Below are 27356 nucleotides of genomic sequence, written 5' to 3' on the forward strand. Positions count from 1 at the left end.
GAACAGATTCAGCAGCTTTTTCCACTTTGGGATGCTGGTAGACCACTGCTTCAAATGGGTTCAATTTACGTATCATAACAGATAAAAATTATTCATGAAATTGCAAGCTGATATTTTATCACCTCTGCCAGGTGATGAGCATTATAGATGCACACTATTTTGGAGTGATAGAAGAGAAAAATCCTAGAGTACACTTATAAAATTAATGATGACCTCAACAATCTAACTGTAAGAGAGTGTTGTAGTGAGAAACGAAGCAAAACAAAATGCTGAAAATTAATAACAGGATAGAAATCCTAATGAAAAAAAATGCTGAAGGTATGTATTTGAAGACTAGTACTGAAATTTCCATAGCGATAATATCCTTCCATTTATATCAACTTATAATATTCCTACGTTTCTAACATTTCCAAAACGCTTATGTCTTCTGCTGCTTTGCACACTTATCTCTAAACCTTATATAGCAGAGAGAAGAGTTCCAATACAATTTTTCCAATAGCCCATTTATATATATATATATATTATAAATTATAAATAAATTATAAATTTATTTATAATTATATTTATATATATTTTATATATAATTATATAATTATATTAAATAATTATAAATAAATATAAATTATATATAAATTAAGAATATATATATATATATATATATATTCTTAATTTAAAAACCTCCAAATTCTGAGTTTATAACACCTTACTATTCCCATTTAAAAATGTGGAAATTACATTCCCATATTTATTCCCCACGGTGATCAAAATACCCACTTACAACTCCAGCTCCCGGTAACTGAATTTGAAGAAATTTGCTTCAGGCTACTTAGTGATTCTCAGACTTCAGGCACATAAGCCCAATTTCCAATACGTTTACAGTATATTTCCCATTTAGTTGTATTAAATTACTTATTGAATTGTCCCAAACACCTATGACTTTTTTTAATATTTACAAATTAGGTTTAATAAATAACTATGACATGTTAGTAGAGAAGAGCACTTTTATGATGCTAACCCTATTTTATAGTTGAAAGATTCCCTCATATGCCATGACTTGCAGGTTTTTATGTATGCTTCCTTCTTGACACCCTGAGGAGCTGATTTTTGTATATGAACAGCAACACCATCCTCTGCTGAGAACCTGGTATATGAAAGATCATCTTTGTTTCAAAGAACATGTACTTATTAGATGATGCAGTGATACAACTGAAGAGATTACAAGTACATTTAAAATTGTTTTGTAACTGAAAGATCTGTTTTTGAGAGTATCTATGCACCTCACTCCCATGCAGTAACAGACTTTTGTGTACTAGCTGAGACAGGCATACCATGTAGATGATAAAAAAAAGTGGTAAAGTACACTACCTAAAGGACAGTGCTAAAGGTCATTTATTAATGCACTATTAAAGCACAACATTATCCTTAGAAACATATTTACTAACATTCAACTGGTTAGGGTTAGTTTGTTCCCCCTCCTCAGATTTTATTTATAACTTGATTTGCTTTAATATTACTACCTGTAGTCCAATAAATAAAAACAATTCTTGTTCATTGAAGTAGAATAATCTCAGAATCAGTGAACAGTAGTGTCCAACTGCTGCCTCTGAATTTTGAATGGCATTTGTCAAACTTCTCTTTCGCAACATCGCAACAGCAGTACAGATGTCAATGGGAGTAATTATTGACAAGGGCTATTCCTAAGTCTGTTCCAGGACATATGGTTTTAAGTGGCTAGTTGCCAATATCACCCAGCACAGCTGAGGATCCTCTGTCACTACTTACCTTGTGTAGCAATCAGCTACATGACCAGCTGTAACTGGGTGAAGTGTGGCTAGAAAACGAGAATAGAACCATTAGGACTCTCAGCATGATACTGTATCCAGAACAGTCTCTGAGATTAGTAGTGTTCAGCATTCTGCGGTTGTTTGTTGGTTCCCCCAGAAGCAAGAAGGTATTTACATTGTCTCGAATACATCGATTTAACCCCACGCCCCAACAAGATCTACGTAAAAAAAAAAAAAAAAAAAAAAAAAAAAAAAAAAAAAAAAAAAAGTAACTGCATTGAATTATGTAAAAATGGCCATTCTGCAAGGACTGGTTACATGTACCCCTGGAAATAGTCCTTAAAGTTGGGAAACCTATTTACAGAACGGTGACAGCATTCAAAAACAGAGACCATCTTGTCACATATTTCTCTTGGCAGTTAAGCTACAAAGCAGTCCAGTTAAGTAACATTGTCTGAGCAATATATATATCTATGTTACAGAAGAGTTCATCCATTAGAAAGATACAGAAATGAGTCACCATGATTAGTGAGAGTGGCAACATTTCTATTTATGTAATGGCTGTTCAGACATGCTAGAAACATGCTAAATTCAATCAGATTTTTCTGCAAGGACACTGGATACAAAACTACAACTTTGAGGTTGATGTTGGGACAAGCCAAGTCAGCAGCATTAGGCAGAAAGGAGAGGAACTGCAATCTTTTTCAGAAGCAGATTTGAAGTTGGGATAAGAGCACGTGTCACAGTGACCCCACTATCCATTTGCCAGGGCAAAACCAGACGTGTAGGACAGCATTTTTTGAAAATAACTCATGATAGATTCTTTTCCTGGTCAGGTTAATGCCACTGAGAGTTTTTTACTACTATTTATGTGGGAAGTATTAGGCTAATATAGAGCATTTTGAATAATTCTTTCCCTTCTGGATAAAGGAATTTATGAATTGAGTTTTTTAAAAAAACATTTCAAAGGAGTAGATCTGAAGTTTAAAAAAAAAATTCTATGCACAAGTGTAAAGTTTTTTTATGATTCTTTCCTCTATTTCATGCTTCCACTTTATACTTCTTTGCAGTGAATGACCAGGCATCCCCACCACATTTCTTTATCAGACTCTTTAGAAGATCCTGATTATGAGATGACATAATTTATCAAATATAAGAACTATTTCAGAGAACAAATGAAGCAAACTTAATATCCAATTTACGCTTCCAATGGTCTGATTGAAGTCATTTTACCTCATCCTTGTTTTCTAACCTAAGACAAACAGAGCAATTGAATCAAATTAAGAAAAATTGCTCCTATATTAAGTAAACAGTGAATATTTTAAAAGTGAAGCAAAGTTCTGCATGACCTTATTACTACTTTCTCTGCAGAATCTGGTCAACTGTAGGATTCTAAGTCTTATTTGAGAAAAATTGTATAACTAAGTAGCAGCTCAAGTTTCTGGGCATTTCCTTATTTTTTCCCTCACTCATCCTACTCCATAAAAAACAACACTTTTCAAGCATATGATAAGATAGTAAAATGTGAAATTCAAATTTCAGTTTAATCTTCAAAATTATTTATTTTTATTGTTCGTATTTTTAAATAATTGAGGTTTCAGTTGCACTTAGCCTCTAAAGTTTATTTTCTAGATACGCAATTATAAATTCTGTACTTCATTACCCTGTGCCTTAGGAAGTTGAATTTCTATTAGAATCTTCCACTGAACAACAAGGAACCAACGTGTTATTTAAATTAGCTCTAGAGGTACCCACGTTAGAGCTGAGGATACGGAGAAAAGTTACTAAGATTTCAGCATAGCTTGTCGTTAAGTCTGACCCCTAGTGGCTGCCCATAGGTACCCTTATTTACCGGCCTGGTTACGTAACAAATCTAAACAAGTTCAGAGGATTATTTCAACGATTAACTGAGCATGCTGTCGTGATAGATATACTGCTATACAGTGGAATACAATATTGCCAGTCTATATATAAACATGCACACACATACATACAGATACTTTAAGACAGCATCTTTTTTTATTACACATGAATAATAGGCTTAGAAAATTATCAGAATGCTCAGCAGAAAATATTGCAAACAAGCAACTCACACAAGAAAGAACAGTAAGAATTGTCAGGACAGCAGTAACAAGTATAAAGAGATAATAGCACAAGATGGAAAGAAGAGAGCTGTATTATAATACACCTCATGTGTATTGGAAGAAAGTCCTCATTTGGTGTTTGGCTGACAGCAAAACCATAAAAACTCAGAGCTATGTAGTCTATAATAAAATGGTCCATCTCTTTTATGGCTTTGCTGACAGTTATAGAAAATCCAAATCTTTCCTTACAACAAACTAGGACAAGTTTTACAGCCACGCTCACTGCATCCTCCCATCTTCTACTTTGTCACCCTTTCTTCCCTTTCTCTGGTGAGGCCAGCACGATATCGCACTTGGTACTCCAGCATGAACTAGCAGTATGCCTGCATCACCCTTAGCCCAGGCAGAAACAGATCCCTCCATCATAGGCACCAGCACCTCCTCATCTCCAACTGTACTGAGCTGAAGCCTGCCCCTATCTTTTGTTACCATCTAGTCAATGATGAAGCTGACATTAGCAAGGAAAACTCATTTCTCTTTGGTTTAAAAATAAATGGAAAAAAAAATCATATATTGTCGACCCATTGTTTTATTTAACACTTACATTCATAGCTCTTTCAACAGTTAGAAATCTCTGAAAAGTTATAGAATGATAAGTGCCCAATGTCAAAGTTTTCTACAGATTTATAGATGAGAGATTTTATTTATTTATTTTTATTTCTTGCCACTGTCCCCCCAGGAACACAGCATTCAGTCATATTCTGGACAAAACTAATCAAGTATCTGACTTCAATCTATCCTTGAGGATTTCATGCTTTATTATGATGCTGATAGGGGAATTATTTTTCATTTCCAAGGACAGACTGGACTGCAGTCAATGACAAAAATTGTAATAGTTAGATGTCTCATCAGGGCATGCTTTTATCAGACTTTTTGCATTAAGCGTGACAGGTCAAATCATTTCTTCTAGAGAAGATGGCAAGAAAATCTGATTCCCAAGCAAGGGAAGATGGTATTTAGTAAGAAATCTTCTTCCCCCAACACTAAAAATGCACGTTCTACTAAACCATACATCTAGTAAATCAGTCTAGGAGAAACACAGACCTACTTGTCTGTGCTTTAAGTATTTTACAAGGTAGGGTTTTAGATTTGGAATATAGTTTTTCAGGCTGTAACCCACAATCACGTGTGGCTTGTAACATGTGAAACAACATCAAAATGTTTTTTTCAATAGATGCTTTTCAACATATATTCACTAAGTGTGAGAAATAAGACTATGAAGGTTAGCTTAGGCTAAACTGATTTTTGTTTAATTGCATGTGGGTGAAGTCACGTAAAAATGGTTGCGTAATACAATAACATTTGAGAATACGCTGAGAATTATGCTGAGATATTTCAGAATTATGCTGAGATAATTTCCTCAAATGAGTCTGCTAATTTGTATAAAGAGAACCAATATAGAGACATTTGGTGGGGGAAAAAAGAGGGGCAAGAGCAACCTAGCGACAGTGATCACTTACAATCTGCTGGGAGCACCTAATTCTCAGGGAGTGCTTTGTTAATACAAAATTAATCCTCAGCAAGATAAACTAATGGGAATGTTGTTACAAACTGACAGCCTTTGGATCAGGGTCTTTGATTAGGTTACAGACATCATTTCAGATATTTCCAGCTGGAAGAAAGATGAGAAATGCTTTCCCAGAGCACGGACAAATGAAACAAGCACTTTGCCCCTTTCTTGAATGTAGATCCTCCTACTGTCTTAATACGGCCTGGTACTTACTTGCCCAGTTTAAAGATTTATGAAAAGTTTAGGATAAGTTTTTAGTGGAGACAATGTCTGTCAAAAACACACCCAAATCCAATGCTACACGTATTAATTAACAATTAAAGCTTCTATTATAGCCTCATTACCAATGTATTTGATTGATGTTGGTATTAAACTAAAGCTATAGATGAAGGGGTATCACTCAACTCCTAGGTAATAATAGCTTCATCAAGAACACTTGTATCCAGATGCTACATAAACCAACTTTTACGTTCTTTAGCAAGATATGTATAGGAGTGCACAGGTGAGCATCATCATGGTTTGGCTTTTAAAAAGGCCATGTAAATAGTGGATTTGGAAAAGAAAGTTAGGAAACTTCATTTGGTTAATCTATGTAAGCATTTCAGATAGGAACATCATTGAAATTGAAACCAAGAAGAGCAAATGGAAAAAAATCAGTGGTATTTGGAAAAAGAAGAAACAGTCACTGCACATGAAACCTAAGTGAGGTTACTAAAAGTTTTTCTAAATGTGCTGAAACTTTAATAATAGTTTACCACAAAACCACAATTTATTTATACAGTTGAAATATTCCCAGTGACCTCTACTTCTATTACATCAATTGCCATTGTCTGGATTGAAGTTTTAGACAAAAGTGTTTTCAGTAAGGTCTAAACCCATAGAAATAAGTGTTTTTTTTAAATGAGAGATGTGTAACTATTTGTACAAATAAGTAACAACAAAATAGGAGGGAAGACTCACAACTTAAAAATGTTGTAATTAACTGGAAATCAGATTGCTTCTACATATTTGCAACATTACTCCATCCTTTTTTTTCCTAAGGAAATTATGTCCTTCATATTGCTTTTGATGTTTTAATCAACAGTGACTATCTGCATAACAGTGATCTTGCGAACCTACAACTGAAATATTTATGCAAACAAGATTTCAACTTATAGATTATTATATATATATATATTATATATATATATAATTAAAAGAAACACAAAGGAAGTCTTCAAGAAGCATTTGAAATAATACTCAACTCATCCATACAGTCCAACAGCGTAACTGCATTCACTTTAACAGAACACCACTAATGAAAAGACAGCAGCACAACCAAAGCAACTAACTTGAAAACGTATGGGAATGCGAAGCAGTGCAGAGTTTGATACAGTTGACTCCTGTCAACCAGAACAGCCACTCATACAAAAAAGTCCACAACTATTGCTGGGTGCAACATGGGCTTTATGAGCTGGCAAGACCACTTGTAACTTCACAGAAGGACTCTTCAAAAACAAACACAATTAGCAAATAAAAATATTCAAAACATCTTGATTAGGCACAAACTTCATTTACAGTGTTAAGTCTGTTAGTGCTTGCAGGACTCGCATGACAAATACCAGCCAGTTACCAGCACTACATCTTCACAATCATACACTTTACAGGATGCATATTTGTTATCTGAGAAGCCCAATACCGCAAAAACTATGATTTTACTGCTGTGTATTTTAAAATGCAACTTGCAAATAAAGTATTATCCTGTGAGAAACAGCACATAAAGGAGCAAAATTTTAATTGCAGGAAGCTTCGCTTGACATCCAAAAAACCCAGCACTTTTTAGATGTTCCCATAATTCAAAAGGTTGGCCAATCTGATCATGAACTACACTGTTGGAGTTTGACTTTCAAAAAGAAAACAAACATCAAAATAAACCTGCTCAACTTAACTTCCTTTAAGAATTGAAGTAGCAGAATATTTGCAGATGTTTTTCGCTGTCCAACACATCTCAACTTTTTCACTGCTAAAAAATAAGCAAACTTCAGTAGTAACAAAAGTTATTCAACCAGTCACAGCTGGCAGTCAAATACTATTCGTAGAAGATGAGCTTTCCAGTTGAGCTTGCGTATTTCCATGCTTTTACTAAAATAAAGGAGATAAGGTCGCAAAACGTAGTATGTCACATAAACAGCCTGCTAGCACCATCCATGTAAACTAAAATGAATTCATGAAATTCTTGAAGCATAGTAATATTGACAAATATTAGCACGAAGCTATTCAGATGCAAAAGAAATTATCATGTTGTAACATTTGATCGTAACACTTCCTTTTACAAAGACTTTGCAATGATGTGACAAACTAGTTATTCTCCATAAAATTTCACTTGTTAGTGAAATGCTGCACCATTATAAATTGCTGTTGCAATACAACACAGTACTAGTTCACCTAACAATTATAACTATGTATGAAAATAAACATAGCAATTGAAAGAAATGAATCACTGGAAAACTGCTTCATCTTTTATATTGGCATAAGAAGTATAGACAAGACGACAGATGCTAAACAATATTCCAGGAATGAAATGATAAAGGCCATTACACAATGATGCAGACTGTGAATCTGACTTCAAACTGGTAGGAGACTTATTCAATTATTAAACTGTTCAAAGAGAAGCTAAGAATAGCTGACGAAAAATAATTACATTCTCACAGTTTAGCGCTGCCAATTATTTGAAATGTCCCTTAGATTTTCAAAACTCTGGCAAGTAAAAAAAAAAAAACAAAAAACAAAACCAAAAACATTTATATCCTGTTCAAGTCAAGAGCTTTTCAAATATTACATGTTGTGCAGTTTGAAATTTATGTAACAGTTTAAGATATTATTGAGCTGGAAAATAAAGAGACTTTCCTAATTTGTTCTTGAGTTATTTTCTAGTTATGTAATATAACCCTACTTTAAATTTTATACACAAAAAGCAGTGGACTGTTCACAAGTCACCTGTGGTACAAATCCACAGTAATTTTCAATAAAATATATGAAGCTGATAAGATTTTCTCTTTAAACTGTAAATTCATACATATTATTGCAATTTTATTTTTTCCTTACAACTACATTGTTATATATGCATATTTGTGCACATATTAGAAAAACAAAAAGCATTTTTAGTAAAAAATAAAAAGGAAGTCCACATACATCGGGTCAATTATGCTCAAAGAAATGTACGAATTCAGTTCTCTTAATTGAAAGTAAGCACAAACCATATTACATGGTCTATGTATAACCATTATCACATAACAAAACAGGTATACAGCATTAAACTGTAGTCTTTTGCATGTAGTTTTGATAAACTCATAAGGACGTAACAACTGCAAGCAGTATAAGATCTCTCTGCTGAAATACTTCATTTCAAAAGCAGCATCAAGTCTGACAAAACAAAGAAGGTATTTCAGGTCCAAGGCGAAATACCTTGTTACTCCTGACTAGACAGACTCAAATTGAAAGTTTGACCTTTCAGAGTGGTAACAGATCTTTCAACATCTCAATTTTAGAGAAATATATTGATCTTTTGATTTCATACTTGCGCAAACTGCTTCTGAATGATGGCTGATGTTCAAAATCAGCAGCAAGTCTTTTTAACATGGATTTTTTTTTTCTCCCCTTCTTTTTAGAACTACCAACTAGTAGAAGAGCATTATTTTTTTTTAGTTCCCTCCCCCACCCCCCTAAAAAATTGTCAAGTTATTTTTTAATATAACTTAATATAACTATGCAAGTTTTTATAATTGTTATCAAAGCTATAGAAACATTCAGTCCTATGATTAGAAAAAAATACATTCTCTAGTGGCGACCTAATTGAATAACTGATAAAAAGAATAAAGATAAATCTTTTAAAAGTCAGCTATTCCTTCTCATGCAGGGGTCAAATAATTCTCAGTGTAATTTTATGTCAGTTTCTAACACCCCTCACTTTAGCCTCTAGGAACATGCCACTTGATAAACGTGATACTGGCACTTGAAAAATAGCGTTTAAAGTATTCTGACCTTTCCCTACCTACCTACTTAATTCTTCAGCTACTTCAAGCTTACTCTTTTGGATTAAGTTGATTCCAATACAGCTTTATCTCAGCAGTTAGCCTATTCATAATCCTCTGATAAAGATATGGCCACTGCAATGCTGCAGTTCTCTACACTTACAAAGTGGCTTGCAGATATTCTTTGAGGAATTTCCACTATTAATCCAAAACCCACTTACCCATGATTAAAGTACCATATAAAGCTCTCTGTGAAAACTACCAGCCTACTGCTGGAAATACACCTCAAGTCAGTCCTTTACATAAGAAAACTAAAAGTAGATTTCCTTCCTGTACCAGTGAGAAGTTTATGAAACTAATGGTCTATTAAATAACCTAGACTTGAGTTCTGCTTTGAAGCCTCCATAAAACTACTACACAAAAAAAAGATGAAGTGGCATTTGTATTTATCACTGAAGTTTATCAAGTCTTTACTAGTCTTTATGCATCTTTTAAGGTGAAGAAAATTAACATTGCTAAAGTAGTAGGATTTTCCAACTAACAGAATGAGAAATATATTGTACGTAATTGTAGGCAATCTAGAACTTCATTTCTTCTGCAAAGGTTATAAGTATTATCAGCCAACAAAACGCATGGCCCTAAACACAGTCTGAGAGCAAAGTACTTACAGAGAAGAACACGTTACTGGTGGGAAAGAAAAATATTTATACAGAAGATAAAACACTTTGAAATTGTTATATCTCATATTTCTTTGTTCCCACAAGTAGCCTTCACTGACTTGTTCAAATATCAGGTTTCAGGAGGCTTTTGTTACCCTGCTTTCTGACTCAGTTCTAATGTGCTAGATAATATATCCCTGCAGATATAAGGTGAATTAGAGATGTTAATGAAGATATGTCTTTGCTAACAGTATTTCTGGATCTGATGTAGCAGTCTTCTCTGATACATGATGCAAATGCAGGAGGCAAAGGGACAAGGCCAGACTCTTCTCAGTGGCGTCCAGAGATAGGACAAGGGGAAACAACCACAAACTGAAGCATAGAAAGTTCTGCACAAATGTAAGAACTTCACAGTAAGGTTGAGGAAGTACTGGAACAGGCTGCCCTGCCAGAATATTCTCCTCCTCAGGAGCTATTCAAGACCCACCGGGATGCCTGCCTGTGCAACCTGCTGTAGGGAATCTGTTTTGCAGGGTGGTTGGACTCGATGAATCTAAAGGTCCCTTCCAACCCATACAATCCTGTAAACTCTGTAAATGCAGGTACATCTATTATATACGTATATACACACCTATATATATGCTTGTATCGAAATACAAACATATCTTTAATACGTACATACACACATATACATCTTTGCAGGAAAATAATCAATTCATACATAGCTAAAAGAATTGATTATGAATGGACTATGGAACATACCCAAACTGCTTTATTTATTTATTGAATAATTATTGATACCACATGATAAAGTACTATCCCTTTAGAAGGTACACATGAATTGCTCTGCAACTGAGCTCCCACACACTGGAATTCATCTGAAACAAACATGAACCATTTTCAACTATCACAGCAAAGGAAGAAGGTGATCCATCAAACACTGATCAGGAATCCACCTGCAGCTCTGCTGCTATTGCTTAAGTGTCATTCTGTGAATTAGTTGAGACTCATTAACAAGCATGTTTTCTACCTATATGGAGCAATTAAATATGATACTATTAGCTGTATCAATTAAGGTAGATAAAGTAATAGTCTAATTGAATGCTTGAGGAGGCTAATGGTCTTTCTTTCGTCTTATAATGGATGGCACTCCGTAGTCATGTACTATAAAGTCAGACACAGGATCAATAGTTCCTCCTGCTTAGAAAACCTCCTTGCCTGGAGCATTACAGATATCTAATTTAAGAATCACTGCTCAGGCTTTATCCTCATCAAGGAATAATAAATAAAAAGTATGTTTTCAGAGGCACCATTCTCCCCATCAATGCATTTTAAGAAAGTTTTAAATAACTTCTTCAGCTTTTATTCCATAGAAGGGGTCTACTGTGATGTACTCTGATACTCAGTAAATTGCAAGAGAACTTCCAAACCAGCTCAGTTGCAGAAACACGATCATATTTGGAGCTCTGTGCTTTAGAACGGCTTTTTAAAGACTACTGAGTCACTAACAAAGTTTGCATTTACAATTAAATCAACCATGAGATTAAAAAATTACTTTGCATGGTCTCATTCTTTTGCTTGGTTCAAGTCAAGAGCACTGTGATGGAAAAAGACATCTTTACGTATTATCAGTTACTGGGGATGTGTTGCATATTGAAGACAGCATCATGTCACAGCACAAAATACAGGAAAATGCCAGGAGTCTTGGCAGTTTCTATAAACTTGGCAGGAGTAACTTCATAGAACAAGAGAAACATGTCCACAGAGATTATCCCCGTGTTTCAGCTAATGCTGCAGTTGCTGCAAAATTTAAGCTTAGTACACACACATAAACCTTCAAGGAAGACACTGTGAAGTTGAAGACAGGTGAATCTATTTCACTGCAAAAGTAAAACTACAACATGGTATGCACTTACTATGAAACAGTTACCTCTAAACGTGAACAGGAGACAAAACAGAAGACTCACAGACTTCTAAATTACTTGATAAAGCAAATATCCCAGACTAGTTTACTTTGAAAGCATGAATGCCTGTGGAATTTTTCCTTTGTTTCATTTTCACATAGGGCATTTATTCATATCTGTACAGTATAAAAATGACAGATTTTAAAACTTAGTAATTTCAATGTTTTCCCAAAGCCTCATAGAAGCGTCAACAAATATATAAATAAATGTATATGTTTTTGAACATTAAAGTCATAAATTCCTATTTTCATGAAAAGAGCAGAAAAAAAAATCTAAATCTTCAAACGCATCCAGGCCCCTAATATTGAATTTCTAAATGTTACATCCAAGTGAGATGCCAACAACGTACTGTTTGGACTGTATATTATCAATGTCCTAACATTGCTTTTCCTCTACCTGCCCAGAGCTGACTTGAGCTGCCAGTAAGTTTTATAGAGCTCATTCTGAAGGTAGAGTGGAGGTGTGCCTAAACAATGGTTTAGCATTCTCCACAGGAGATTGGCTCCTTGCAACTCTCATCTCCTATAGAGGCATGCCTATTGCACTGACAGCTCACTAGTAGACCTCATCACTAGGAGCATTTATATTGCAACAGAATACTTAAGTGGGTTCACAGCTAATAAACTGAAACTTGGGAACTTGTAGCTTATCCAAAGCACAAGACTGAATCTGATTTTCCTAGGGTACACTACTTCTATTTTTGAAATCAGGATGCCACACAGTAAGCAATGAAAGACCAGTGGGCTCAAAGAACGGGAGAGGAATAACAGATGTATCTTCATTTTTAGAAGGGAGACAACCTGGATTTTAGTTTTGTTTCAACTGGTCATCACTTTTACTTAACAGTTATCTAATAAATATGCATAAGTAGTGCTGGGAACATAACCAAGTGCTTTCCTCCATGTATATATCTATACTTTGCACATTCCTCTTCATGTAATTTCTCCTCCTTACCTAGCCTTCTGTTGAACTGATCTTCAATTCTCTTGTGGCTTCAACAAGAACAGGAAAAAATAACACATCCACTGCTTAGCCTTTTGATTACAGTATTTTTTGAGAAATATGCTGTGAAAGATTGCAGCCCCATAAAGTGTATAACTCATTTGTAGATATTTTTATTTTTCACAAACAGTGAAAAAGACAACTACTTTAGGTGTCTGGAGGAAAAGAAAAAGGTTCTATATCACTTCAGTTTATTACTTCTACTCAACTGTACTGAAGTTGTCTGTTCAGTGCTGTGCAGGAAGCATACACGGAATTAGAACACAAGGTACACTGAGCCTCCTGCTTCTAAAGTAATACCTTTACGTCCTTCCCCTTCAGACTGGCGTCAATCAGAAAGATCAATGCAATGGAACGGTGATGCAAGTGGTGTAATAACAAGGGGACTAATACAATAGAAAGGTGTTATAAGGGAAGGATAAAAGGACTGCTCACCCATCTCTGAAGATCTAGGCTCACAGCAGTAAACTCCACAAAGGACGGATCTCTAGAAAGAGATCCTTCCCCAGTGGCAGTCAGCCCTTCTATGAGGTTTAAGAGAGGCACAGCCAGGCTCCACCCCTTCTGATCACACAGCTGAATTGCCTTCACCTGTGCTCCCAGAGTTGACCAGGTCCTTTCACCAGGTGCTCAATCAGTGGGTCAGGCTGTGACTCAGCAGTTTCCACACAACTGGTTGACACTAATAAGTCCTTTTAAAAATATACATGGAAGGTTGAGGCCATCCTTTGAATGAGTACTTCATTCCTATTAGGCATCTTATCCTGGAAAACAATACATCACCCAACTTCTTTGTAGCTCATCCAAAATTAACAGGCAGAAGTAGGTTTAAATGCTCTTTCCAAATCTTTTCCACCAAGTCCAATTAGAGATAAAAGAGAAAGCACCAGGACACAGAGAAATCTTATGTTTTGTTGTCTAATGGTCTACAGATAGATTGTTCCTTATAAAGGCAAGTGCACTGCAGAGATCAGAAGTTGTTTTACTGCTCACATAAGGGCTAAATGCACATTAAGTTACTAAATTTTAATATAAATGAAAACTGAAAAATCCTTCATTTGACCTAAAAATAGTGCACTTGAAACATGAAAGATAAAAGGATACACAAAAGCAAGGGTAAAATGACAAGAATAAAAACTAAATCAGAATGGAGACTGGAATTTAACCAATCCTCAAACGATTAGTAGAAGATCTGAAATTCACTACCACCAAGGCAACAGAATGCACCTGACTTAGAACAAAGCTTAATGGGCACAGCCAAGAATTCAAAACATGCAGACAGCGTGCTACCTTTATAGATCGACAGTAAATGAAATAACAGCATTTAGCTCCTGATGAGCCATTACAACAGGCAAAAGCCAAGACAAGGCTAGTATAAAGACAAAATAGAGTTAAGAATATGCTGTAGAGTTATCTCAGGCATCACAATGAAAATCTCTGGAAAAAAAGAAAGCACATATCACAAAACAAGTCCTAATCAAAGTAATGGGCAATACAGCCACAAGAGAAAAACAGTCTCCAGGTCTCCATGCTAAGCTTATCTGTTAGGGAAGTGTAGGGGGAGAAGGATAAAATTCAAAAACAAATCTTTTTTTTTTTTTTTTTTTTTTTAAATCATGTAAGTATACTGGCTTGCCTCAGACAAATGAATTTCTGAGGATTAGCTCGAGCAAAAGGTAGCCAGAATAATATTTCCAGTCCTGAAATCAATGCAAAGGAGAGCTCTCAAGCCCCCAAGTGCAACATGATACTTTTTCTATGCATTCAATATGATGGTGTAACTACTTTTATGCCATACAGTGCTCATATTTAAAAAAAAAAAAAGACAATTTCTAGTGATTGCTGAAGACTAATTGTCAAGAAAAAAAAAATTCACATAAAACTTACCAATCATGTAGGAGTAGCTGCCTATGACAGCTACATTTAACAGAAAAGATATCCAAATATATCTATTAATGAAGTAGCCAAACAACATAACCAGTCAGTTCCAAAGTCTCCAAATATTAAGGAAATAATTGAAAAAGCTGATTTGTTTTTAGTACTAATATTAGCATAGTACTAGTGTAGAACAAGTTTCGTAAAAACTGCATACTCTGCATTTAGCAGGGAAATCAGAGCAAGCATACTTGCTGAAAGTATTTTATTTATTCCAGATAGGAGACAAACACAACAGGGATTAATGTACTGTTCCTCAGAGTGACAGCATCATGGCTATCTGTAATACAAGTCTCTTATTACAAATACCTGTGGTACTCAGAAGGGTCTGTTTGCACTTCAGTGAGATACAAGCATATGGAGAAGTAGAAAACAGTTCCTTCTGCTTGCAAGTGGGAGGCTCAAAGGCATGCTAAAAAGGGCCTCAAACAAGCCTTGCACAGGCACAGCTGGATCACACAGACAAGTCCCACAGCATATGCTCAAGAGCTGGGAGGAATGCAATGCCTTACAGCAACGCATCGATAACATGAGGGAGACTGAGCTGTTCCAGGGACTGGATGTTGTCAGAGAGCTCAGGTAGTGCTTGTAAATATTCTAAATTGTTTTATACAATGTCATTTATTCTCTGCTGTTATTTTAAAGCTTGACTAGAAAACTGTACATTTGAGACTACTGTTATACAGTTCTGAGACTGTTGGAACAAACACTGAGCAAAGTAGATCTCTCAACTACCTGGTCCCAGCATGAGGCTTGAAGACTTCAGCCATATATCTTTTCCTCATATGCAATACAGCACACAGTTGAAATATATATGATTAAAAGTAGGTCCTTTCAATGTCTCCTTTCCTATTTTGAACTAAGAGAAGCCTACACTTCTGCATCAAACAAGTTCTCCTGAGAACCCCCAGGTTTCTGATGTCCCTTCAAATACTAGAGGGCTGTAACGAGGTCTCCTCAGAGCCTTCTCTTTTTGAAGCTAAACAAGCCTAACTTCAACCTATTTTCATACGAGAAGTGATGCAGTCCTCTGGTCTTCACGGGCCTCCTCTGGACCCACTCTTATAGCTCTATGTCTTTCTTGTGTTGGGGGCTCCAGACCTGTACACAGTACTGCAAATGAAGGCAGCGGGTGGACAACCACCTCCCTTGCCCTGCTGGCCAACCTTCTTTAGACACAGATCATCTAGAAATTTATCTGTGAAGATTTTTCAACACGCTTCATGTCCTAGAGATTCCATTTCTGAAGTGAAGAATGGTTAATGTAATGTCACTTTAGAGCAAATTGGCAATACCTTTCAAAATAACAACATGTATTAATGTAAGCCTCTACTATAATTACGCAGCAACCATGGAAAAGTTCCACAATGCTTGTACGGTTGCTTTTTTTGGTAAATTTATAAATGCCTGTTTCTCACTGACTCTAAGATTGACTTGCATTGAAATATATTGCTACCCTCCCCAGTCAGTAACAAAATATAAATTGCAACACTGCAGGAAACGTCCTGGGGTACACTGCTGAATGGTCATAACATTTTTTCCCTCTCTTCAGTTTATTTCTTTAAATTCAAATTAATCAGAACAAGCCTCTGAAGCTTCTTTCACTACCAACTATTTGCAGAGATTTAGAACTCCTCTGAGAGATAGTCTCCCCAGGTTCTGAGCAGTCTTTAGAGAAACATTACTAATAGATGGATAATCCAAGAACCATTTAAAAGTGACTGCTTCTCCAACATGGGAAAGCTAGGTGCCTGTTACTGGGAAGAAAGTGCAGGCAGAAGTTAGATGAAAAACCTACTCTTGTGAGCTCAGTTAATATTTCTATTTTGCACATTCTGAGAAAGGATACTTGAAACACCACCACACACAATTTTTAAAAACATGTTTTTGTGTCAGTGCAATGAACTCTCCAGAATGAGAAGCAAACTTACGGCAGTGAAATAGGCCAAACTATAGATGCACAAGTTCAGAACAAAAACCTTCAAAGCCAGCCTCAGCACAGCTTCTTTGGGAAGTCCACTGTGTAAGGACTTTCCCAGTAGGTTCCCAAGGCTTACCACTTCCTGTAGTCATGTCATCCAATCACCCAGCATTACCTTCCTTTCAGAATCTGTATTCTCTCCCCACGTGTAACCTGCAGAGACAGCACTAGTCTCGCTCTCAGGCATATGCCATGTGAAGTTACTATGAACCAAAAGGTGAAATATGCATTTTCTTCCTTCTTACAGTCCCCCAGCCTTTCTGCCTCCAGTACAGAAGTATGCAGACAACCATCCACATCACTTTGAAATGTCCGTTTGTTTTTATTCCTCTGAAATTTCAGTTCACCTATCACACAATGTGAAAGAGAGATTCTGGCCTGCTTTTTGGCTGACACTGTCCCTGTTTAACTGAAAACAATTTGACAATAGACTGTCTCAGATAGCAGATCAATCCAAGCCTGCCAAGCTGAGAACTTCGGATGCTCAATGGGAAGATGGCAGAAGTTCTCTTGTCCCCAGAACATCTGTAGAAGCATCTGATCAGGAAATTCAAGGGCAACAGTAGGCTGAGACAATTCTCTCTTCTACTGCTTCTTTGGAGAAATACTGATATAAAACACCATGATTCTAAAAGAAATTTCAGCATTAAGAAGCTTGAAAAGTGCTCAAATTTAGAAATTTACAGAAAATTTACTCTATGTGGTGTACTTCCTTCTCTGCACAAAAGTCTTTATGTACAGTAGGTAGATAGAAAAAGTTCAGCCTAATAGCAAGCAATCTGTAAAAGAATGTAGACGAGTTAGCCCAAAACCCATCTGGCCAACACAAACTGTTTTCCACACTTTATCCTACAACAATTGCATCATATGGTTTCCTATTTCTGGTCTCAAGCAGAAAACAATGTATCTAAAAGGTTATTGAAAATCCTCTTGAAATACTACTGATTTTCTCCTGAGAGACAGCATTTAATTCAAGCTTTTCTTGAGGCATTTAGAAATTGTTCTGAACACCCCTGAAGATAATAACTAGTAGACCAAACTGCTCCTAAGATTACTTGTATGACAGTATGTAATTAGATGCACCCTCTGGCCACTTGTTGCACACACAGCCATAGCTTACGTGCTAGAAGACCCTTATGATAAGGTTACATTTCCTAATGCGAATATATCTCAAACATTTCAGGTTAGAACAGGAAAATAATCCTAATTAAAACCATTCTGCTTCACCAGAAAATTCTACACTTGTGTTACACTGCTTTACATCAGCACTTTTCGATAAATAAAACAGGACATGCACAGAGGGAACACCTAACACAAGTCATTTCCAGTGCATTTTCACCTGTGTGGAACATACAGCAAGACTGTGGCTTTCCTAACATTGACATCAGCGTCCTTAAGAAGCCAAAAATATGAGCAAGCTACATTCAGAAAACAGTGAGTCATAACTGTATTTTGAAATTATTCTTGGATTTTCTCCTTTCTAAGCACAGGATTATTTAAGTATTTTGCAGCTATATTCCGAGTTGCAAAAACTGCCTTGCCCCTCATTGTGCAACAATAAACCACCTAAACTATTTGCATCCAAGTTCATATTTAAAAGAACAAAAGCCCTCAAAGCAACAGCATTCATTAGGAACATTAGGTTGTAGGTTAATCTAATATATAATAATGAAACAGACAATGCAAGGACGGTTCTCTGTTCTGCTCATGAAGAAATGCAATTACTTCTGACAGGCTCTTGAAAATACCAGTCAAAGTATTCACAAGTAGATCATACAAAAAGAAGATTTGAACTCACCCAACTGGTGAAGATCTCTGACTACGCAGCACTCTTCCTCAGGAGGCAGCCTCTTCAGTGGCCAGCCCTTATATGAGCCCAATGTGGCTCCACCATTGGTTCACCCCTTCTGGTCACCGGGGAGCACAGGTGCAAACAATTTGCCCGTGTTCCCTGGGTCAGCCTCACCCCTTCACCAGGTGCTCAATCACCAGTTCAAGCCATGATCTAATGGCTCACCTGCAACATCATTAAAATTTCAGCAATCGTTGCTTCTTTGTTTTAAATCCAAAAAGCATTACTACAATAATAACTCATCAACAAAGAATTAAGAAGAGTATTTGGGGGTATCTTATGAAAGGACAAAAAAGCAGAATACCTTTGCCCACATATCTAAGTAGGTGTATATAAAAACACAAATAAACATTGATCCTTCAATACATCACACTATATTTTCAGTAGCCTTTGGGTAAAAGAGCATATATCATAAGATGGAACAGTATTTGATAAGCACACTTTCACAGCATCCTATCGTCCCATAAATACAGAGAGGTTTTATATTAAAAAAATGATCGAAAAGATGTACCTGCATCCAGCACAATACTCCAGAATTTTATTTATTTTTAAGGAACAGACAAAGCTACTTCAAATATTTCCTTCTGACCTGATAGTAAAGCCAGGCACAAAATATTTCCACCAAAGGTCATACTGAACTTCTCACAGCAAACATCCTTAATGAAGGAAAAGAGTAGATGGGCTACTGTCATGACATAGGACTGCGTAGATAGCAACATATCTACATGAATTTAAAAATTAAGTCACTAACAGTGACAGCAACACAAAGTGAGAACAAAGTTAACTGCAGAAAAAGCTGGGGAAATTCAAACATGAAGAGGGGAATTATGTAAAATTGAGAAATTGCACAAGGTATTAAAATCAAGAGAATGTGAAGTTCAGAAAAATGCCTATAAAAGATTATTGCTATGCAATTTAGTTGTTGGAATTGAAGTCATAGCCTTTAGATTGTTCAAACGGAAGAACAGCCAAGAAATATCGAGTTGCTCTCAGTTAAGAGAAAAAAAACAAACTTCTTCAAGAGTTCTCAGGTAACAGTAAGAACATAATTCAAGCAAAATAGGCTTGCTAAGGAAGGAAAAAAACAAAATAATTTCAAAGTTGTCACACTTTGATGCAGATTTTACCTGCAGACTATTTTAAACTTTTTTTCCTTTTTGAAGGAAACAAACAAACAAAAAAACACACACACACACACAAAAAAAAAACAGCCAGTGTTTGGAAACCCAGGTAGAGTTTCCAAAAAAGGAAGAGAAACAGAAATATTCATGTTTAACATTTGAGGTTATTCTACATAGAATCATTACAGTTTGAAAAGACCTCAGATCATCTAGTCCAACACCAGTTCTGCCAACTACACCAGAACTCACTGAAGTACAATGGAAATAGCAGAGCAGGGATGATAAAATACATGTTTTAGCTTAAAAAATATAAATAACTGCACATTACTTTTTACCTCATATTCATTCTCTCCAAAAGCAATTAGGCTAGTTTTCATCCCATCTAGACCCAACCCCCCAACAGCTTGTTTCTGACATACTAATTCTGTGGCATGGGTAATACTGTTCAAGCCTATTTGATTTTCAGCCTACTAAAGAATAATTTAGCTTATAGTAAGCTGCTGAGTAATCTAATTCTTAAATACTGTATTCTGGTAGTTTTATGTTAGAGATTAAAGTCTACTGGTCATTAGCCAAAATTTAAAGAAGTTTTAGCAAACAAGTTTTAAGAAGAGTCATGTGTGCATGCACAACTTTGAAACAATTTTAATTTCTCTTCCTCCTAATTGTTCTTTTTTTTTTTTTTTTTATCTCTGCTTTAAAAAAATCAAAGTTACTTCACGGAAAGGCAACAATAATCATGAGAACTTTTTAATACTTTTTAAAGTATTGACATTATTCCATCTGCAAAAAATAAAGCAAACTGCTGTTCTAAGCTTTCTGTCCTTGTTGATGAACATAGAAGATGAAGATGTATGACATGCTTTGCTATGTGGTAGGGAAACCAACAGTTACTTTGTTCGCTAGTTTAAGAAGCCTTCAGAAACTATAGAAAGATTCAGAAATGGGATTGCTAGCTGTCACATGAACGGCATGCATTTTAAACTAGAAACTGGCCAAGGAAAAAAGAAACACGCATAAAACCAAAGTAACTTACTTAGGTTTCCCAATCTTTAGAAACACACCAAATATTCAAGCAGGAATTCATACAACATCATACCTAAAAAAGACAGCTTTCATCTGACACCCTAGGAGTAGATGAGAGGGCAATAATAGTTTTTCCTCCTTATATTGCATTATGTTTTTTTGATTCCCCAAATTCACATTCACTAGATATTCCAGTTGAGGGACATCTGTATAGAATTTATTCTAGCTTTCTACTGATTTTGCCAAAAAAAAATTAACCAACCAGCAAAACCCACAAGTCTCTAATGTTGAATACTGCTACCATGCAGAGTCTTTCCCAGGTTATCTGCTCCACTTATTTTTGTGTGAAGAGCTGTTCTTGACAGGACAACAGACAAATCAGTGGACCTTTAGTGACAGAGAACAGGAGTCCTGTAGTAAAGCTCTACTAGGAGGGACAGAATAATCAGCCCAGAGATTCCCACTGGCAGGTCTTACTGGGAAGTGCAGCAAAGCAGTAATTACCAGCAGACATTATCAACTCTTTCTGAGTGTACTCCTTACATCCACTTATAGGGTTCTTTCATAATAGAAGATTACGGGTTTTTTTAAGTGTTAGGTTTAAATCTACCGTACTCCTACTAATTTTTTTTCCCCTCTTCTTCTTTCCCCTTCTTCCTCTGCTTTTGAATATTAAGGACATAATGGCATTCCCAAAAAGTGCAGCAATGGTACAGAATGATCACTAAAAGGGTTTGTGATTTGTCTTGAAAGATCATGTCTTGATTGTCTTTAGGTGCTACAGAGACAATCTTAGAGTCCCTGGAAACCAAGAAAATTTAGACCATAGTACAGGATAGTACATAGACATAGTACAGGATGATCCTTTCTTTCCCATTCTGGGTATTTAGGAGATACAGATGTTTGTTCTCCCATTGCCACTGTGGTACTATAAGCATGTTAGCCATGAATGGCATGCTTTAATAGTATATTAGCTTGATGGTCACAAATACCACCATCATTATTGAAAAATGAGAAACTGTCACGCTAATATTTTGCGATTCATTCTCAAAAGACAAGCACAAATTAAAAACATAAAACATTCCAAGGCAGTTAGCATTAAATATGAGATGCTTTGAAAGTAATTCAAAGATGTGCGTATTTAAATGCACATATATCTATGGTGCTTGTGTATTTACTCATTAGAGTACTGTTACTAAAACAAACCTCATTTGTCTGCTTTCACTGAAGAATCAGTAAAATTGAAAGTTTTTACCTGTGGTTAAATTATACCTAAGCTAAATCTTAGCATCTCCCTAGCTTTATCATCTTTTCCCAAAACCACCTGAATTCTTTTTAAGTGTCAGCTCTCTCCAGATTGAGGAGTATCATATGTCTTATCGACCAACAATTACTTTGCTTGCCCTTAGCTGCAGCAAGATGCTTCTTGCTTACATTTGAAAAGGGTGTAGTAGAAGTCTTGACAGATCAGATGTAACATAAGGGAGACTGCAGTTTTGCCCTCGCAAGACCCTCTACCACAGAAAAGTGCCCATCGCTCTGTCTGCTACAATCCTGGCAAGTAATGGAATTAACACTTCAGGATGACTGGAGGGAGGCAGGGGAAGTTTGCTGTTTTCAGTGTAGACTGAAGTGAGCTGCTTCAATCATGGTGTCAACCCTTCCAGGCATGCATTTGAGATAGCACACAGAATCCCATAGGAACCACAATGCCCTGTTATTAACTGTTCTACCCAGAATTAAAAAAAATTTATTTTAACTACAAGCAAGCTTATTTTGGGATGCCTAGATACATAGATACTGCTTCAGAGTAGTTTTATCCATGCAGCAAATGTATATTCAGTACATTTGTATACATTTCAAGGACTGCAAACTATTTAAGACAAATGAAACTGAAGATAAATACATTCATCATCCCCCATGGCCAATTATATTAAGTGAGTTACAGCTTCAATCTTGATGCAGCTGGATGTTTTGCCTCTTTCTGGTAAAGAAAAAAACAACCTTTTTACAACATACCTCCCACAGATATTACACTATTTGGTTTCAATAAACTGCTTGTTATTGAATTCAACTGCTTCGTTAGGTTTCTTAGTAAGCTATTCTTTACTTTCTGGTTGACAGCAATTTCTACATAACTATTGTGTGTTCATAAGTTGCATGAGTGAAAATCATTGTATCAACTTAAGTATAAGTGACTGAAAATATTTTAATAGTGATTCATTAAAATCATAAAATTTCTTTTTTCTTCCAGGCTTATTTCTGTCTTATCTTGTGATCATTTAACTTCAAAGGAAAAATAACAACCACTGCCAAGAGTGACACAGATCAGCAATAGCACCACATCAGCCCCCAGCACACTACTGCTACAGGGCAATCTGCACCAAGGCAGTCTGCCCAGTGACCTGCTGCACAAGAGCAGAGCATGTAGGGCCACTTCATTGCCTCCTGCCCTCCTTCAGACAGCCAAAGCCAACTTTTAGAGATGAAAGAAAACTTACATTATTTTCTAAAAGGATGTTTAACACATTGTCTGAAAGACTCAACGTTTGCTATTTCTTTTGGTGACAAACAAAAGAATAATATCTGAAAGAGGAAAGTCTTATTTGATTCAACCTCAGATTTTGCTTAAGCAAATGCTATCCAGTACTTTCACATCACAATTTTTATCAGCTTAGCTGCATCACAAGTAAGTTTGGAGACAGTAGCATAAAATCTGAACTGTACTGTCAGATTTGTAACCATTTCTCAGAAACAATTTATTTTGCTATTGCTGGAAGCATCTTAACACCCAGCTCAGCTGTAAAGAGCGCTAACAAAGTCCAAGAAAAAGCAGAAGAGACATTGCTAAAGAGCAATTGGAACCAGACACATCTGGTCTTCTGCAAGGGCTGGGAAATAACTGCCACAAAGTAGTGATCTGCAGAATCTTTTCAACCTTTCTAAAAAAAGAATTATAAAGGGACAAAGTTGTTCCATTTTCCATTACCCTTTCAAACTAAGAGGGATTTTTTAGGGTTGGTTTTTTTTTGTTTTGTTTGTCCATTGGTATTTTTTTGTTTTGTTTTGTGACAACAGGAAGCATGAGTCAGCATATATTTGTAGTGCATCTTTTCACCTACTTCATTCTTTTCATGATTTGTCTTCAGGGAAGGAATACAACAATACTTAATTCCCAAAATAAACTGCAGTTCTGCTCAGATTTAGGTTTTATGTTTGCTCTGTACTTCTCTAACACGCACACACAAAAGGAGCAATGTGTTACTGAACAAGGTAATGATGTGGATTAAAACAAACAAAAACAACCACTTGAGATCATGCACTCACTCAGTTTTAAGTTTCCTCAAAGCAGGAGCAAAACGTCAGAGCTCTGCCTGCACAGCAGAAGCTGGATCTCCTTAATCTCTTACTACTACTCTAAGATTAACAAATACCTCAGTAGCTATAAAATTACCTGCCACAAAAATCCCTCCACATCCCAAGCCAACAATGCTGTTTCTAAAGCTCTTCAGAATTAGAGATAACATCATATTCATAGAGAATGAGTACACAAATCCAGGTTTAAGCTGTAATTCTATTTCTCTCTCAAACTGCATAAATGCTTATTTTTAATCATTTACCTTCTACTGTTCTCAGTATTATTAAGATAATTAAATTAATAGAAACTTTTGTTTTCCTGATATAGAATGGGAGAAGATTTGAAAGAATGAAGTTTAAAAGAATAGCTGAACTATTTTCCAGCACAGTAGAGTACGGCACTTTTGAGAAATCTATATTTAAACCTTTTGAAGCAATTCAGATATACTTGTTCAATATAGTTGGACTGAAATGCTGGTAAGCCATTTTAATCACCCGTAGCACAACTCAGTGGAAAAATCTTTTTCCACAAGACTGTGCTGTGGGAACCTAGCACTCCCTATGTGATTATTCAAAGTCTTTCAACAAAACCATTATCATATCTTTCAATGTGAAACTGAAAATATTTTACCTAATTGTGTCCACTTAAAGAAGTTTCTTTTTTCTGATAGCTTCTACAAGCTTTTTCTGTATCTTTTTTATTTGATCCAGACAGAAATCAAGCAATACAGTTCAGAGTTCTCTCAGATTAAAGCTTCAAGAACAAAACTGTATAGATTAATTGCATGCCAGCTTTCTGCTATTGCTTTCATAACTCTGTTCTTGAAGAGGTAGGACTCTTTTCCCTCCTGTTGAAGAGTATTGTTTATTCATTCTGTTTATTTTTGCTAACTGTATATTCAATTAAAATATGAAGATAGGGCTTCATCTGATTTAGAGTTTATAGTCAGATTATTCTCTCCTTCCAGGGCTTACTAATTGGTGTGAGTAGAATTTTCCACAAAACTACTTTTTTTTTTTTAAGGCTTTTACCACTGCAAGCATGCATTCAAGCACTACCTTTGTTGGTTTTTTGTTTGTTTGTTTGTTTGTTTACTTTTAAATCAGAGAAAGTATCATGGCTTTATGAGTATTTCTGCAGTCTGACCATGCTGTACTTCTATGAAAAACTTCTTGGACATTGAAGCTCTCAAGGATGTTCACTGAAAGACAGAGGTCCATCCCCAGGTATTTCAGACATGATGAAAGTAAACTAGTAAAAAGCATATAGAAAGCCGTTGAAGACTGAAACAAGCAAAGTCTTCAGGAAAAGCAATGAAGCTATGAAAGACCAGACTAATTGTTAGGTTGGTTTCTTCAAATAACCACTTTGTATATTTATTGTATAAATAATACAGCTCCATTGCAATTTCTTTTTTAAGAGATATGAACAAAGACACATGAAGATGCATAATATTAGGTCATACGAAATTACACAAGTTATCTGCACTGGTTTTGCCTTTCTTTTCAACAATCCAATCCACCAAAGTAGCTCTGATGTGCTGCTGGAGTACTCAAAATACTTTAGCCATAGCTTAAATTACTACATGTGTAGTATAGCCCTACCTTTTGACTTTTTTTCCCCCATTTAAGTCTGAAGCTAATGCAGTTTGAAGACTTCTAATTTCTCCAGCTATAAAAATAAATTGCTGTAGCCATGTTGTGAAAATGCTAAAAAGTTGTCTAAGGTTAAGCTACAGGAAGACCTGAAAAAAGGATATTTGAAAAAAGTTTCAGAATTTAGACACTGGAAATAAGCATTCAAGCTGAACTCCAGCTTGGCTTTTAGAAAAGCAATAAAAATATCTGCTAGATATTTTTTGGAAAAGTCATGTTTCAACTGTGTTATGAAAGAAAGAAATATCTGATCATGCTGGCAGTAACAGAGAAAAGTCCATTTTCTGGAACTTTCTGTCACCTATGGCATTTAGGTTTGTTTCTGATGTCTTATTATGTTGTATGTGGCGTAATTCTTATTCTGAAGTTTGAATCTCAAATCTCCACTCCCAATTCCAATGACTTCTATCCATCTGATCTTCCCTTTTCCACACAGACAGAGGCTTTTTGCAATTGTAGAGGGCAACTCTGATACCTGTAGCAAAAGCAGCTTCTGAGATCACTTCCTTGTTCTCCAAAATTTTGTGTTCCTCCTGAGCGCTGCACTGCAGGCTCTATAATTGAACCTCATGAAAATTTTCTACAGGACTGCATAGTTCCTTAAAAATCACAATTTTTTTGTGACGGTGCCCACTGAGTCCTAAGATAATCAGATGACCTGCTGAACTCATTTCCCATCTAATAGTACTTAGTACCTTGTGAATCTTTGCCACTTTTGTACTGGTACTGTAGCATCTTTGATATATGAAGCACATTTTGTTCTCTGTATAGAACACTACATTAAGAAAGGTACACATTTGTCCTTTAAAAAAAAATAAATTGTCTGTGATGTTCCCTAATTTTTCATTATTTTTAGTGGAAAATAACTGTCAGTAACACAAAGATGTGTCATCTAAAATAAGTCTGAAAGTGACGGTTTTGTTGTAAAGGTAAGGTGACAAAAGTGAGCTTATGATTACAGGAATCTTACATGCATTCAATTGGAGAAGACTTAGTACTTGAATACAGCTGCTAGGAGACCCCAACAAAATTTGGCATTAAATGCATCTCAATCTCTTTTAATTGAAGTCAGTGAGAGATACTCCAGCACTCATACACATGATCGAGTATTAAAAAGACAGCTAAGAGGGCCCCATCATAAGATAAGGCTTTAACACAGCAGGGCCAAGAACAGCACACGCACAAACCTTTGCACTAAGTGTGAACCAGACTTAAATCCTACCTGCAGGAGAGGCAAAAGAGACTTGATGAAAGACAAGAAGATCCTCACTATGAAATCCAGAGTGCATTCATGAAGCTGCCAGTACTTCAGAAAAAAACCCCAAAACATTTGTCATCTTTGTCCTTATAACACC

This window comes from Lagopus muta, chromosome 4, assembly GCF_023343835.1.
Source record: "Lagopus muta isolate bLagMut1 chromosome 4, bLagMut1 primary, whole genome shotgun sequence".
NCBI lineage: Eukaryota > Metazoa > Chordata > Aves > Galliformes > Phasianidae > Lagopus > Lagopus muta.